The sequence below is a fragment of the Astatotilapia calliptera genome, chromosome 18 (assembly GCF_900246225.1).
Source record: "Astatotilapia calliptera chromosome 18, fAstCal1.2, whole genome shotgun sequence".
Classification (NCBI taxonomy): domain Eukaryota; kingdom Metazoa; phylum Chordata; class Actinopteri; order Cichliformes; family Cichlidae; genus Astatotilapia; species Astatotilapia calliptera.
The window spans coordinates 1,288,901-1,302,623 of NC_039319.1; the positions used below are offsets into that span (position 1 = coordinate 1,288,901).

Consider the following 13,723-nt stretch of genomic DNA (forward strand, 5'->3'; position numbering starts at 1 on the left):
TTGCGAGAGTCTCATGACAGTGACGTAAGCGAGCGTGACGTTCGTGACAACAGCTGTGTGCAGATCAACAGTGGATCATATATCGAGTGCAGAGAGAGTATGAGCGTGCAGCGTTTAAAGCGTGGAAGTACTGACCTTACTTTGAGTTTGATTCTGTAAAGGGGCTGCATCCATCTGACACTGAGAGGGGAAACACTTAAACATGAGAGCAGGACAATGATGAAGGAGACAGGAGCCAGACAGACAGCACATGAACAATGTTCTTCCACTGCAGCACAATGACCAACAAATAATGTCATTGGATGAGCACAGCTTCAGTGGGCGGGGCCAGTTTAATAGCTCAACCAATCAAACAGTTTTGTGCTTCCACAGCAGCTCTGTCTCTGTCTCTGATCTTTACTGCTTCATTTCTCTGTTGTCTTTGTCATCAGTCCAATGACACAAGAATCAGAGGTGTAACAGTGTGTGGCTCCCTCTAGTGGATGTTGTGGAGTATTCTGTTGTCTTTGCTCCAAAGGTTTTTGTACAGAGTTTTGCTGTTTCCTGTCACTGTGGGCCTCACAGCACAGTAGTACACAGCAGAGTCAGACACTGCAGCAGAGGAGATCTGAAGGTTCAGACCATTTCTGTCATCGACCATTCTGACAGAAAGTTTGGAATTTGTTGTGTTTTGTGTTCCCAAGTTAAAGGTCAGGAACTCTGGTGGTTTTCCAGGATATTGTCGATACCAGTAGAACTGATCACTTCCAGTTGCTTGTCTGGAGTATCTGTAGGACAGAGTAGCTGTGCTGCCTTCCAAACTGGACTCTTCAGCTTTGCTGGCAGTGAGTTGTTGACAGCTGACACCTAAAGAAACAGAAATCTGTAAATATTTTACAAAGAAATCGTGAATAATAATTAAAATATTAGGATGAAGTTTTTTCACATGTACCTGTTAGAATCATGATGATTAACAGAGAAGTTTCATAACAGCCCAACAACAACATGTTGGACTGAATCTTCTGTGTTGAATGTGGAGGTTTCTCTGTCTCGTCTGCTCTTCAGTCGCAGCTCAGCTCCTCCCTGAATCTGTGTCTCCTCTGGTTTTTATTTCCTGATCAAATCTTGTCACCATGAGACTTTTCTGTGTTCTAACACTCACCTATGCAGTGAGAGAAAAGTACAAACAGGTAAAGGAACATGTTTCAGGTGCTGAAGTCACACAGCAGATGAACAAAGTTCAGCAGAATGAAAAGACTAAGCAGCCTCTCTGCTGCACAGCCTTCTCCTCAATATCAGGCTATTGTTCTGCACAGAGAGACCATCTCATTGGCTGAGTTCAGCATCAGTGGGTGGAGCCAGACAGAAACCTGTTAAGAGTCTTTATGAACAGCGAAACATCTGCTGGTGTTAAAAGAAACTAAAGAGGTGCAGTTACAAGTACAAGTACATCCAGACAGTGACTTGTACGGCTGGCTTCTCCACATCAGTGTCTGCACAAGTTTCCCGTTCAGACTGTAAAGTTTGGGGAGGAGAGGATTCCCTGGAATCATCAGTGACAGTGAATTCACTGATAACTACACAATTATTTGACAGCAGGGAAAAAAGCATATCTGAACCTGTGTTTATGTTCGGCTGTGATAGTTGTAGCAGTCAGACAGTGAGTGAGAGAGACAATCTGCTGTGTACTTAGAAGCCATTCTTTCTGCTTCTGTTCTGATTCTGAGGTAATTTGGGTTGAACCCAGGACTGTATCGGCGTTGGCTGAATAGCAGTGGTGTTCACCTTGTGGTGTCAGAACACACAGGACGCACAAATAAGGTTATTCCGTCTTTACTGTGATTCTGTAGCTTAACAGCGCAGCACAGCAGCACAGTAATGCAACCGCAGGCTTTCAGAGGATGTACAAGAACTCGTAGGTGGGGGGCTGTTAGCTGTTAGCTAACAAGAGCAGAACATATACAAAATACTGAATATAACAAACATTTAAGTCATGAATTAAGATTCATGAGCTTTCTTCCAGTCTGACCAGAACTACAAATGGAAATTCCGATATGAAGATCTCCATGCACTACTCAGAAAACCTTACAGTCCATGACATTAATTGCCAATACACCCAACAACACAAAACAGCCAATCAACCAAAGCGGTCGCCCCATGATCGTAAGGTCAGGGGTTCGAATCCCCTGAACGGCTACCCTGAGGTACCCCTGAGCAAGGTACCATCCCCACACAGTGCTCCCCGGGCGCTGCACTGGTGTCTGCCCACTGCTTCACTGAGTGAATTTCCCCACGGGGATCAATGCAAAGTGTGCAGTATTATTATTGTGTACAACATTAGCAGCATGAACTAGCCACACAGGTGAACAGGCCAATACACATTGCACTTCTACATCCACTAAATGCCTAAAAGACTAAAGCTGTCCTTTCCAGGCAGGGCTCCACGTCCACTCAGTTCTTTAGCAACGCGCACGACTCACACTGTGTGTCGACATCCCCCGCTGAGTCAGTCCACTCAAACTCTGATCCCTGGAACATGTGTTCAATAGTGCACCTGTGCCCTCTCGCCACAAGGGGGCTCCCACACACAGTTGACAGCCTTTCCAACACAGAGGACAGATTCTGTAAAATATCGGCTGCACATGATCTTGGGTGTGATTATTGTAGGGTCTACCTCACAATATAAAGCACCTTGAGGGGACTGTTGTTGGAATTTGGTGCGATTAATAATGTTTGAACTTTTAAGGTTGTTCAACATTCGTAGTTCTGTTTTGCATTTTGGAACATTTAGTTGTTTATTATAATGCAGTCTTAAGGCTTTACATTACATATTTTGACTTTTTGTATCTGTGTTGGTAGGCAGGTTGGACTCAAATATATGATTTGTAAAGTTCATTGGAGGCGTATAGTGCTCCAGGGACTCCAGGGAGGAAAGGAGTCCACACAACACTCTCTCAACTCAGGGTTTGTCTTACCACACACCTGGGCCCTGTTTCAGGAAGCCGGTTTAGTGCAAACTCTGAGTAAGTATACCCTGAGTTAACGAAAACTCTGGGTTTTCGGTTTCACAAAGCGAGTTCAGCTGAAGCCTGAGTGAGTCACTATGACGACACACTCCGTGAAGCTAACCTGCCCCCTAGCAGGTTTACTACAACTAACCCTGACTGTCTCCGCCCCTTTGTCGGAAACCTGACAGTAGGAAGTGTCAGACATGGCGTGTCCCTTCCTTGAAGAGCCAGTAGATCGTGAAGCCCAAATTCTCCGCAGAGCTCTCCGCCGGGAGAGAGTGATCAGAGCGCGTTTGGACATTTTATCATTTCCTGATGATTTCCTGTGTGAACGTTACCGTTTCTCAGCACAATCTATAATTTATTTGGATAACGTCCTCAGGCCATATATTACGCATGTGACACATCGTGGACATGCTCTCAGTTCATTGCATATTATTTGTATTGCACTTCAGTTTCTTGCAAACGGGAGCTTTCTGTATAATATTGGTGACGCTGAGCACGTTTCCAAGGCTACCGTCTGTCGGGCAGTCAGGAATGTTACAGTTGCACTGAAACGTCTCCTGTACTCGTGTGTGGTGTTCCCCGGTCATAGACCCACAAGATTTATCAAAGAGGGATGCCACAAAATTGCAGGTATCAGGATGAACAGAACTTAATTTATGATGTGGTGATACTTGGACTACTACTTAAATTGCACATTTATTTCCAGGGTTCCCAGGCGTGATTGGCTGTACAGATGGCACTCACATTCCAATCATTGCTCCTTCAGTAAATGAAGGAGACTATGTGAACAGGAAGTCTTTCCACAGCATTAATGTACAGGTACATAGTTCCCTGTAGCATGTCAAACTAACAAATTATTTCATTATAGTAATGGATGCTAATTTGTGTTCTCTGCACTGTGAAGATCATATGTGATGCTGCCAACATTATCACAAATGTGGAAGCCAAGTGGCCAGGCTCTGTCCATGACTCACAAATATTCCGTGAATGTACACTGAGCACAAAATTTGGACATGGTGAGTTGAGAATACTTTAAAATATATAAAGACCAATTGCTTCAGGGACATTTGAACTGAAGTGTACCCTTCTGTCTTAGGAGAGTTCACTGGCTACTTGCTTGGTGATAGGGGGTATCCATGTTTACCCTATTTGCTTACCCCTTACCCTGACCCTGAACCGGGCCCACAGCAGCGATATAATCTGGCTAATTGCAGGACAAGAGCCAGAATTGAAATGACTATCGGAATGCTTAAGGCCCGGTTCCAGTGCCTGCAAAGACTCAGGGTCACCCCAGAAAGGGCATGTGACATTATTGTGGCATGTGTGATTCTTCACAACATTGCCACAATTAGAGGAGAACACTGTCCTTCTGAACCAAACATCAGCAGTGATCCAAACCATGAACATCCTGACCCTCCCACGGACATACAAGATGGAAGCGCAGTCAGAGACACCATATGTCACAATCATTTCCTTTGACCCATCACCTCAACATGTTGAAAGAAGAATAAACTGATTTTTTGTTCAACTGGCTTTATTGGTCGCCTGTGTTTCCTGTACACAAAGTATTAAAAGATGTAAACCTCATAAAGTGTCTCTGTTGCTTCCTCCTCTGTAACAGCTGTCAATGTTTCTTCATTATTTTCGTGTAGTAAAGAAATAGACAACATTGCTGTTCTACTGTAAACTCATATAATCTGTGGAGTATTACTCACAACTGCATGTTGGTCTGGCTCAACAGGAGGCTGCACCAGATGCAGTACACCACCACCATCAACTGATAGAATATGAGGTTTATACAGGTCACTTATAACTTACAAGGGACCAAATGGCAATTAACAAACATACCAATCACCTTACACTTCATTGTCATTATGCTCTCAAAGACAACCAAGACTGAGGGAAGGCAAAATCAGTAGGAAAATAACTTCACTACAAAATAATCCATTATGGTAAAGAGTTTATCAAATGAATGAGTCGCACTGCAAAGGTGACTGTGAAGAAAGGATGTATGCACATCATGTATTATTTTGAATTTACCCCTTATGTAGGCACTTGTGTCTTGCGGGGTTATTGACTCAGAGGATGTCCCCGCAGAGATGCCTTCGGCCACAGGGCGCCCACTGTTTTGGCTGAGGGCCAACTGCTCAGCCTCTGAGTGGTGGTGGTGGAGGACCCCCACCTGTTTTTCAGGCCTCCGCTTTTTTTCTGTTGGCTATAACGGGTCACATTTGAGCATACAGAGTAAGCAAATATGTACTTGTAATGTGCTCAGATAATTTCAATAAGTGCTTACAGAAAGAAAATTAATGTAGCCTCTAACTGCAATTGATTTACATGGGACAAACAGACCAAGCACTATGGCTCATAATACAATTACACCTTACCTGTTTGGACTATATTTTTATATTTCATTTTTACTTGCTGCCAGGAACGTTTGGGGCCTGTTGGGTTGCACCTGCGCTCACATCACATCACAAAATAAAATGTATATAATAACAAATAAAATAACATATGATAAAATAACGTGTTAAATGGGTGGAAATCCCTCGATCAATGTTTAAATTAACACTCACGCATTGACTCTGTCGGCTATGTTTTGCCATGCATGCTCTCTTTCTTTTGCAGCTGAGGCTGTGTTACTTTTTTTCCGCGGAATTTGCATGTTATCGGCATATGCTGCCATCAGAATTTCGGCCTCAAGCGCTGTAAAATACATTGACCGCGCCTTCTTTCCCTCCGTCTCCATGGTGACTCGCTTAATCTGTGCTCCGCTGATCAGGGCTTTATGTATCCTCGTCCGCGCGCTTCACTTGGGGTTAAAGCAACTCCGCGTTGATTGAACTACTTGTTATCAGCCTTTCTGAAACCGAATATTCCGAGTTGGACAGTTCGGGGTTACTCAACCCTGCGTATCGTTTTTCACTCTGAGTTTTCTAAACCGGCTTCCTGAAACAGGGCCCAGGAGTCTACACAGAAGAAACACACAGCAAGTATCTTGAAGCATCAGAAGCAGCACAAACACTGAGCAGGAGGAGCCAGGGCTTCACTAATTCAACAGTCCAGTGAAGAATGACACAAACAACAACAAAGGAACACAAACAACAACAAAGGAACACAAACAACAACAAAGGAACACAGACAGAGGAGAGAGAGAAAACTAAAGTCCAGAGACAGACAGCAAACAAACCGAGAAATCAGCTGGAGACGACAGAGACCATCACATTTGGCTTTTAATTCAATGTAGGTTTAATAAGTTTTTAGATTGAGTTGAATCATTTCAGTTTAGTTTGCAATGTTTAAGAATATTTATTTTTAACTGTCATTGTCTGTTTTAGTTTTAGTCTTTATTAATTATTATTGCCTGGATGGCAAACGTCACATAAAGCCTCATAAAGCCTCATAAAGCCTCATAAAGCCTCATAAAGCACATTCTGAACGTTTTGATCAAATTCACAAATATTGAAACTACGGGGATTTCCACCGTTAATCTTTCTTTTTTCCAAGTTCACAAAATAATTTCAGGTCTAGTTTTTATTTTTGTTTTAGTTAACCAAAAGGCTTTTCACATGCAGATTATATTAGTTCACTATAATAACCGTGATATATACACAGTAAAGGTGTTCCTCAAAAATGCACTGTAAGTGTAAGAAGTGGACACGAGTGATGACGAGCAGGTCCAGATGCTTCTAAACACGGAAAGAAAGAAAGGAACATTTTGGCTTCATCTCAGGAGAAAGTAGCGCTGACTGAACTGGTTGTTGCTACTGCAGTGGTCTGAATGCTCCCATCTGTTAATCTACAGCAAAAATCATGACATTTCAAACGTGATCCAAATAAATTAGTTAATCCTGTGAAATTACACTGTCAGAGTGAGGGGCTGCATTAAAATAGGTGACTCTGAAAAATATTTGTAACACAAAGTATTTGCACTAATGTTGTTCACCTGGTTCAGAGTTTAATTTGTTCCCTTTCCGATCGTGTCCTCTCGTGTCAGCTCCCCTAGTTAAAGGTTCTGACGTCCTGACGGTTGCTGGTCTAGTTTTACCTTCTGTCTCATTGCTTCTGATGATCCTCACCTGCGTCTTGTTACACTCTTGTTTCTCCTGATGCCTCTGACCCTCGGGTGTTTAAATAGTGCTGTTTATTCCTCAGTGTCTGTGTCAGTCTATGTTGACCTACCATCATGTGTTCCCTGGTTGACTGGAGATGAGTTTTCTGGAGTTCGTCTGTTGCTGCCTTCTTAGTCAGCAGTCTTATTGCACCGGTCACCCAGGTCACCACCATCACCGCTGCCACCCAGCATTCAAGCTGTGACGCTGGTGCCCAGCTTGTAAGAGCTCCTGTTATTCGGCATTCCAGACAGTTCCATGAATGAACCAGCTTCATCATTGGTGTGGTTGTGGTGGGAGGATGAGGAGCCATGCTCCCTCTTCCAGGAGGAAGAGTGTTCTTGTCACCGGTTCTCCCCGTGGTTCAGTCCAGATGAAGCCAGTGAATGTTGTGCCTGTTTACCCAGACTAGCTCAGTTAGGCACAACGAGAGCAGGCAAACCCTGAGAGTTTCCTGACCCCAGGCAACCAGCGCAGTGTCCGCAGCCTATCAATAAACACTGTTCCAGGTTTATGTAGACGACTTAGCTGCTGCTCCTCTCATTCAGTATTATTAAAGTGAAATTCTGTAGTCTGCATTTCATGTTGTGCAGCCTCATTTAACTACAGTTGGTGCTACAAGTTGTTGTATAAACTTCCTGAGATTAAAACCACTCGTGGCTCTGATCATGTTAATGACTATTACATATCTGGACTTCATATGATTGCTGGGTTTCTCTCTGCGTGTAATATTGTAGGGTCGACCTTACAATATAAAGCACCTTGAGGCGACTGTTGTTGTGATTTGGTGCTGTGTAAATAAAGTTGAATTCAATTTAAACATCATGATGAATTTCTCATCTAAAGCTCTCATTGAAAGGCTCCAGGTGAGGAAAAACGTGGTTGTTGTATCAGTGACTTTAAAATACTCGAAGCAGAAGAAACACACTTCACACAAAGCACATCAGTACAGAAAATTGAATATCAATATATATTTAGTCTCTATCACACAAAGAACATTGTTCAAGCAGGAATTTCTCTTTCTGATCAGCAGTGCAAAATATTTTCTCAGCCCCATGTCAGAAGAGCTTTGGTGCAGAGGTCAGCACCGTCACCTCACAGCAACAAAGTCCCGAGTCCAGCTTCACCTTCATGTGTGGAGTTTGTATGTTCTCAGCTTGTTTGTTTGGATTCTCTCTGGGTGCTCCAGCTTCCTCTCACAGTCCAAAGACATGCAGTTAGTGGAATGAAGTTAATGTCAGCCCTGTCTCAGATTGGTGACCTGTCCAGCTTGGACCCTGGCTCACACTCTACGGTTGCTGGAAGCTTCAATCTTCAACGGATTGAAATTAAGAAGGAATCATTTAGAGGAGTTTAAAACATTAAATCATTGAATCCATGAATCTGAAAGTGTTTTTGAGTGCAAGATGCAGACTGAAAGGTCTATTTAGCAGTGCTTCTCAGAGTTTTATACTGAACTAAGCACAGACTGACTGGAGAATTATGAAACCAAGCTTCAAATCCAGGATAGAGGTTGTTTGCTGTGCCGGCAGGACGGTCCACATACACTGCTACTCTGTTGGAGGAGAGCAGTGCACATGGACCGGCTTCATTATTCTCACTGAAGAATTATGAGACCAGACTCCAAATCCAGGATACAGAGGTTCAGTGAATGTGGTGTTGAAGGTGTGGAGGTGGATCAGAGAGTCCAAGAAGATATTGTAGAAGGACAGAGTGCCGGCAGGATGGTCCACATACACTGCTACTCTGTTGGAGACAACGTCTTTGGGGATGAAGGTTTCTGTGTTATTGTGCAAGACAGAGTAAGAGTAAGAGCAGTCCAGGCTCCAGGACTGACTGTTCAGTCCAAACAAGCAGTCATCACTGTGTCCTCTCCGTTTGATTCCTTTGTAGCTCACTGCTATAGAAACATATCCACTCCACTCAACCTCCCAGTAACAAGGACCAGTCAGCCCGTCTGTGCACAGCAGCTGAGGGCGGTCAAATCTCTCTGGATGATCAGGATATGGCTGCTGTGCATTCAAACGCATCACCTCTCTGTTGCTGTCAGACAGCTGGATCCATTTGTATACTGTGTTTGGGTCGATTGTGAGTTGATAGGAATCTGATAGAGAGAACAAATAAATCCAGCTGCAGTTATTGATCGATCATCTATTCGTTGATCGGCTCTTTGATGGTGACTCCTGATATCAGAGATATGAATGAGCGACACAGTAGTTTAAAGACGGTTGGATTTGTTTCCAAGAATCATCATAAAATCAAACGTACACTTCTTCAGATCCGAGCTCACCCGTCGGACGCCATCAGGCTCCACCCTGCAGGGAGAGGAGGGGTCAAACCAGCACAGTCGTTGGCAACATGCTAACATGGACATCATCACTCATACTGTCACAGAGGGAAGACTTCATGTAGCTCTTACATCTGCATAAAACAAACAGGCTGAGTGAAGGGATCTGTTCATACCTGTTTAGAGATTCCTTTCCTGCAGACCACTGCTTCACTTCTTCAGGTGCATCTTGAATCAGAAGTGCTCTTTTAAAATCAAATATTACAATTTTCACAACACCTACATGTTTTGTTTTTTTGAATGAAACAGAACAAAAGTAGGAAGTCAAAGTGTTTTTTCCTCATATATCAGTTGAGTGAAAGCAGTAAAGCCACCAAGAGACTTTGATGTGCTGACATTCGTCCTCTGCTTGTCATGGTCATTTTTAGTCTACATAAACTACTGAAGAAGATTGATGGATTCGACGCATCCATCAGAATATAAATATGTGTGCATGTTAGATAGAAAGCTCTTATATAGAAAAGGTGAATGAGGCACGTTGTGTTGAGTTAAATAAGAACCAGTCCATTTACCGTTTATTCGATCTAAGCAGCTTTGGAAGACGGCGACTGGACCTCATGAAGCTTTTTGAAGAGGTTTCTCCTTTGGTGTTTAAACTCTAGTGGGAGTTGTCCACTTAAGAGGATCATTGGCACACTATTGATCATGTGCCTCATCACAAGATCCAAGTTATAAAAAAAGGTGTGGGTCATTATCAGCAGAGCTTTTGGATGAAACTATGGTGAAACCTTGCCTCACTCTATCATGTGACCCATTGAGACGCAAGATGTGAGTAGGGGTTGAGGTGCCTGGGAAGACTCAACATAACTGGAGCACGGATGGTACAGTTGTTGACAGCTGGTGTGTCGATCAGGTGAACTTCACAAACACAATGAAACACAAACACAATGAAACACTGTGAGCCATGCACCGGCTTCCTCAGAGCCTGGACCTCAATATTGAAGCCCTGTGGGATCATGGAGGACTCTCATATGGACTGATGCCACACAGAACTGTCCACGGGGAAATTACAGTTTTTCTCAGTCGCTTTGGTGCGTTCCTCAGAACACCATTAACATTTGCACAGCAGTTAGTGCATTTCCCAAAACAATTAGTGCAAACTGCAAAACCTAGTGGATAGCCTGCAAAAGCACGTCACATGCACAGAATTGATTATCCATACCTCAAAAGCAAGTATCCATGTCAATGAAACTGTCAGTGCCATCAAAATGAAAAGTCTTGACACCATCTTTATGAACAAGATAGTCAAATGGCATTGTCATGTTTCCACTATGACAGTTTATAATTTCAGTGTTTCCCATTGCAAAAACAATTGGTGACACCTGAAAATGCTGACGACAGCACTATGGCCTACCTGTACAGCCATCTGAAATGTGCAGTAAAGTCACTGTAGATGTTATGGGAGTCTTGGGAGTAACTGAGACACTGAATACGTACGTTTCACATTTCCATTGTGTAGAAGTGTTTGTAATCCTACAGAATTGTGCAAAAGAAAAATATGCTACAGTCACCTGTTCACTGTAGAATACATGTAAACATAAAATCACCCATTTGGTAGAGCTGTGCACTAATGTGAACAATAAACAGCACATGTAACAGTACAGTAAATCATTCTGGCACATCCAGACGTTCCTGTCTGTCTGGCCACATATTTTCATCTACATCACAACAGATGTTATCCCTCGCAATGCAGCGAGGAAAGTATCTCCTGGAGTGGCGAATCCATCCTCTGCATGACCCTGCTGTGATGTCGTCACATGCTGCATCCATGGCTGCTAGCAGGGCCATTTGCTCATGTGGATTTCATTTGTCTTGAGTACTCTGTCAATTGTTGAAATTGAAACAGATTCAATATTGCCAAATACCGTGTAATTCTCTATGACAGCGCTTTGTATGTCTCTCAGCTTTATTGCATTGTTTGCAATGACCATTGCACAAATGGCTTCTTCTTGCTGTGGGGTAAAAAGGGGCCCTCTTCCGCCTCCGCGAGGTTGTCTTACAATCCTATGTGGTGCAGAGTGAACTTTTTGTGAAATTGCAAATACAGTACAGTAACATGTGATGTGTCTGAGATGGCACAGTACAGTACAGTGTATTACTGTTTGCATACCTGTTTTCCCTACGGAATGTTTGAATGATTGAACTGACAGTAGTTCTTCCAATATTGGGTTGCACCCTTCGACCAGCCTCCTCCATGGTGAGGCTGTGATTGACAACATGGTCCACAATTGTAGCCCTTATTTCATTGGGAATCCGCCTATATCTGCCTCTTCTCCCTCTTCCCCTTCCTCCCCGCATCCTCACCCCTCTTCCACGGTGCTGACCTTCCATTTTGTGTCACAGAAGTGTAGAAATGGTACACACTAGCTCCTGCGCAGTTTATATATGCTTGCCAATTGGGGATTCACAGGATTCATCCATAATTGACAGTGAACAAGTTGTTTGTCATTGGTTACAACTAAACTTTCATACGCCTCCTCATGAGTGACAGCTGCAATTCACCCGAGATCAATTGTTCAATTTCGGAGACATTTCCAGGAACAATGATACAGAAAGGTATAGGATTTGCTTGACAGATGGCCAATATTTGGCATGTGATAACTAGTTCAACAATTTTGTGTGTGATGACTCAAGCAATGGATGTATGACTATTAGTTTTATTGGGAACGACTATTCAGCATCCATAGGTATGATTACTTTTGACTGACATGACATAAGCAAATGGAAATGTCAGAAAGCAGCAGGGAAATGTATGGAAGCAACTGATTCATGTCCAAAATCATTTGCAGTTTGTTCAGAGAGAGGAGAAATTGCTACTATGATGTGCACAAATGACTGAGTGTTGTGGAGGTTGAACTAATAGTTATGAGAATTTCAATTCTGATCTGAGAAACGCACCAAAGCAACTGAGAAAAACTGTAATGTTGTGGGATGCTTTTCTGTTTTGTTCATCATCATCATCATCATTGCTCTTTAGTTCCATCAGTCGCTCATCGATGTGAATAAACCAGACTGAACATTTCATGCAGTCTCGTGTGTCCTGTCATCCCAAAACAACACAATATCTTAAAGTCACATCAAAAACCTGTAACACTAACTTTGAAACACGTAGAAGCGCTTTGTCAGAGTGTCTCTCTCTTTGGTTGGCATCTGCTCAGATGGGAATTCTTCAAAGCTTTGCATGACCTGTTGGTTAGACTGCACTTAACATGATTCCACACACAGATAGATAGATAGATAGATAGATAGATAGATAGATAGATAGATAGATAGATAGATAGATAGATAGATAGATAGATAGATAGATAGATAGATAGATAGATAGATAGATAGATAGATAGATAGATAGATAGATAGATAGATAGATAGATAGATAGCCTCTTGTCGTATGTATTTGTGTATTCCATATATTCCACTTGCCAAACTTACCGTTCTGAATATTTCCTCAATGTCATCTCTAAGGCAGTGCTTTTTGACAGCCTCACAGATGTGTTGGATGAAGGCAGAACCGTATGTTTCATGAGTGTATGAACCTGTGTCTGCAAGCAAACAGAACCAGATCATATCTGTAGTTAGGCGCTGTTTGATTGTTCTAAATGTTACTTATTGGAGGGTGGTGCACTTACAAGTGGTGCTGGAATGAAAAATGATGAAATCCTTTTCATTGTGTGTCCGAGGACCTTTGACAGAGTTCACTGACAGAGATTCGATGTCGTCTGTGGGCACAAATTGTGTCCTATCAAGTAAATCCACCGATTCCTCCCCCACTGAAACAAACACACAGACTTACTGAAACGTGTCGATCTTTTACCTTTTCAAATGAACAAATATTAACAGTAAATTCATTGAAGATTGATTCATGCTGTTTGTTGGGTGTGTGAGGACAGATGAGAATCACCTCCTCTGCAGGCGTGAATAATGACGATCTTTGGTTTGTCCTTCAGTGCAGGACAGTTCTTTGAGTTTAAGTGCTGAAAGATTTGGTCAATTTCAAACTCCTCAGTTCCCGTGCCTCCATAACACACCAAAGTCACAAACACGCTGTCTGTGAGGGCCAGTTTTGGGTGTTCAGAAAATTCTTTCAGAGGTTTATCGATCATCTGTGAGAAGAAATCCGTCACTGGATCATTTAACCAGTTTGTAAAACTGGGTGCAAGTGAAGAAACCTTTTCTGCTTTTAAAAGTTACCTTTGCAGTGATGTCCCCACATCTCACTACCTCATATCCAAGAGTTTGAAGTAGACTTTGCATGACTTTCTCATCTTTCGCAG

General features: G+C 42.7%; 1 long non-coding RNA gene across 1 annotated transcript; it reads right to left on the reverse strand.

The window, feature by feature from the left end:
* Positions 1-559: 559 nt before the first annotated feature.
* LOC113010390 (uncharacterized) lies at positions 560-7,087 on the reverse strand. The gene is made up of 3 exons (XR_003270330.1): positions 6,940-7,087; positions 932-1,141; positions 560-846 (listed from the first exon to the last, which is right to left on the reverse strand). It is a non-coding gene; the product is annotated as an uncharacterized LOC113010390 (long non-coding RNA).
* Positions 7,088-13,723: the final 6,636 nt, after the last annotated feature.